A 4230-nucleotide genomic window follows, 5' to 3' on the forward strand; every position below is an offset into this window, starting at 1 on the left:
CATAATTTCCCAAATTCAAAGATATCAAAAAGAGCTTGTTCAAATAATATATACTCAAATTGTTTAAATAAAATGAAAAAAATATGATACAAACATGTCACAATATGAAAAAATCATTCCATGTCTTCAAATCCCCCAGAACAAAAAACAAATTTGCTAAACCCCTATTTTTGTCATTATAGGGTTTTTGAAAAAAAAAGAAGAAAGAGAAGTGAGAAAACAAAAATGTGGAGAAAAGAGAAGAAAAAAGAAAGGGTGTTTTACCTGCTCCTTGAAGAATTTCAGTGAAGTGAGCACCGTCAAATGAGAGCAAGTATCGTGAGAGTGATTTGTGAGATCAGATGTTACTTTTTTGGTATACACAGTGAGTGAAGAAAGTATTTTATTTTTTAGGGTTTCATAAATAAAATAATAAATTAAAAAAATAAAATTAGGTTGGTGGGTTGGTGGGCCAACCCGGCTCACCACGGGTTCAACCCGCATGAGCCGGGTCTAAATGAGCCGGGTTGAAATCTAACCCGCATGTAAGTGGGTTGTATTTTTCAAACCCAACCCGACCCGAACCCGTGACGGACCGGGTTAACTCGCGGGTTGTGACCTATTTTGACGGCTCTAGTCTCGACAATAATCGATTATCACTAAGGATAATCGATTATCTTCGCAAAATTAAAATTTTCCATGCTTCAAAAATAATTGATTATCACTAAGGATAATCCATTATCACATTTTCCAAAACCCATAAAGACCTAAAATAATCGATTATCATTTATGGTAATCGATTATCTCTGGCAATTGAGAATTGTCTTTTCATTTTCTGACCACTGGCCTATAAATAGAAGCCTTTTAAAACCTTTTTAATGTTATCTAAACTATTGAAAGCACAAAATTGGTTCTAAGGAAGTTCTTGAGTTTAATTCTAAGCTTGATCAAGTCTTTAGGAAGGAGAAACTTGGTTTTAATGTGTTTAAAGGCGCAAACGGTTCTCTGCAAGTTGTTCAAGTTGATGATCATTCTCTCGTGTGTCGAAGAAAGGTGTTTTATGTTCTTATTATATTATTATAATCTTGTAAACTTAAAGTGATTTTTAGTGAAAGGTTAATCACTCTTTTATAGTGATTAATAAGTAGACATAGAATCTTTTTATTCGAACCAGTATAAAAATCCTATGTGTGATTTTCTTTATCCCTGCATCCTCTTATCTTAAACTATTCGAAGAAAGTTCTAAAAGAAACTGAAATTTATTTTAAAAGAACCAATTCACCCCTCTGATCTTGGTTTTGTTATGAAACAAGTAGGCTTCTTTTTACACCAAGAGGGGGGAAGGGTGAATTGGTGTTAAATCAAAGTTAAAATATTTTTGCAATCTTGGTATGAAAAATGCAAAGTTTTTGATATTTCCTTGAAAACAAGTTATTGAAAATGTAATGTAGCGGAAAAACACAGTTGACTGCCTGGTAGATATAGTCGACTTGAAAATAAAGAGTGTAGGGATCAGAAAATTCAAACACTATGTTTATACTGGTTCGGCCAACAATGCCTACATCCAGTGTCCTTCCAACTCAGGAAGCAAATGCACTATAATGGTTGCGGTTTTTACAACAAGGAATTTATAGAAGCACCACGCAAAAATATAAATCTCCTCTCTAACCCAAAACCAAATATAACTGCACACACAAAACCAGAATTGCAGCAACAATCCTCTCTCCTGCAATCTGCACCCACGTCGAACAATCATCAACGTGTCACCAACACTCTTCACAGGATGCCAAGCCTATCACAACAAACTTCACAGGTTGTCAAGCCTTCACTAAAAAACCAGCAGTCTTTCGCAGGATGCCAAGCCTATCAAGATCAAACCAGAAGCACCTCTCTGTGCAGATATTGATCAAACAGTGAGAACAATGACTTCTCCTTCTGAATTCCTCTCAAGCAAGATCATCACCGTCTTCTTGGAGAATTCTTGGAGCTTCTAACGAATTCAATCTGAAACAGGAAAATGAAAATGTCAGATCACAAAAGTCAGAACAATTCGTGTTTTGTCTATTTATAGTTTTTTGTTTCATCAGATTGATTCATAGTCTAATGACCTACTAATAGAGTCGATTGTATTAAAACAGTTATAACAGACAGTTAACATAAAGGCTCCTCAGTCAACAAAATTAAGTCTCATTTATTACAGTTGACCAGGTCATACAGTTTTAACTAACTTTTGAAAATATAGCCGTTGGAGCTTGTAAGCTTAGCAAAATTCCAAACATAATAGTAACACAGTTGAATATGCATATTACAATGTCGACTGACACATGAAAAATCACTTTGAAATTCTTTTCAACTCAAAATCTCACACAGCACATGTTCACAAAATTTGTACAAAGATTTTAGCATAATCGAATCCATTAACAATGTATTTGATTGGACTAGAACTTTGTCACAACACATATAAGTTCAAAAGGTGCATGTGATCTTTTCTTTCAGAAATGTGTAATGATAAAAAACATTTTATCTTACATTTCAATATAAGCATGTTCCACAAATATAACACTCAATCAAGCATAGGAACATACAATGTAATTCAATCAAAACATGTTCAACAGATATGACAAACTTTACAGAATAAGAACATGTAATACTGGAACATACGTACTGTTATTAAGCACTGAGTTGTCATCATCAAAAACCAGTTTGATATAGAGTTTGTGTTGTCAACAATCTCAATAAGTTTTGTGTCTTATTTCATGCTTTTAAACATTCTGTTGCGCGATACCAATTTGTACAAAATAAAGGTATCCTATGAGGCTTTTGGTTTCACAACATGTGCCCTCGACAAACTTTACTAGATTTCAACACTCTCATCACTCAAGATGGTGCATTACTTACTACTTTAGTAATTTTCCAACATATAGATAAATTCAGTTGTCATTGTTATGCTTGCTATGCTTGCTAGTATAATTTGCAACATTGTAGCTTTACTCGTCTGTTGAGATGTTTGATATATCTTTGAGACTCTACAGACTCTCATCCCCGACGAGATTATGATGCCTGTTTTGAGTTTATTTTCCATAAGTTCTTCGAGATTTGTGTCAAGTAAATCGACTACCACTCGTCTGCTGATTCTGCATCTCAACATAGGCTACGATGTTTGTGCTTATTATGCTCTAGTTCGTTGTGGCAGAAGCAGGATCTTGAGTGTGGATTTGCGAATATGTGACAAGATCTTAGGAGTGGCTTGAAGGCTCTTGATGGTTTGAATTGAATCCATTGATGTTGAGAGGGGAATGTCAATATTTTGATCCAAAGTTTGTCTAATACATGTGATGTACGGTTTGTTACCAATGAGGAGCATTGGTAAATTTAAAGATAAATGATTTTGATGATGCTACAAGAAGATAGACTTGGAGAAGGCTTTTACAATTGTTTTAAAAGCAACTTATTAGTTTACAAATGTATTAGGAATGTCTTTGAGCATGTAAAACTTAGAAATTTTGTATCTCTAGAAATGTTACATATATAATCGATTACGTGAAGCTATAATCGATTATCCTGAACATTCTTGAAAAACCATTTCGCTCTAAAATAATTGATTATTACTCCAAACAATCGATTATCACATGTCTTGTTGAGAACTACCTAAATCCTTGGAATAATCGATTATTCCTTAGAGTAATCGATTATCACTTTTTGAAAACCTTTGTAATGGACTTGAATAATCGATTATAACTTACAATAATCGATTATCACATGTCTTGTTGAGAACTACCTAAATCCCTGGAATAATCGATTATTCCTTAGAGTAATCGATTATCACTTTTTGAAAACCTCTGTAACGGACTTGAATAATCGATTATAACTTACAATAATCGATTATCACTGGCAATTGTAATGTGTATTTTCAAATTCAGACCTGTAGACTATATATAGGTGATCTAAACCTTTAGAGGATAATTCTGAGCTTTTTGAGAATACAATTTGCCTGAGAAAGTTCTAAAAAGCTAGTTCAATTGCATTGCCTGGTCTCGTGAATAGGAGAAGCTCGCGCTTTATGGGTCAAAGGTCGGAGCGGTTCTCTTCGAGTTGGCAAAGTTGTTATCTTCCAGTTTGTTGGTCAAAGGAAGATCTTATCTGCACTGTTCCGGTTCGTTGGTTGAAGGAAAGTGTAGATTCCTTGCTTCCGGTTCGTTGGTCGAAGGAAGCACCCTTCCGGTTTGTTCGTCGAAGGAAGGTTTTATCATT

The sequence above is a fragment of the Vigna radiata genome, chromosome 8, assembly GCF_000741045.1.
Source record: "Vigna radiata var. radiata cultivar VC1973A chromosome 8, Vradiata_ver6, whole genome shotgun sequence".
Classification (NCBI taxonomy): domain Eukaryota; kingdom Viridiplantae; phylum Streptophyta; class Magnoliopsida; order Fabales; family Fabaceae; genus Vigna; species Vigna radiata.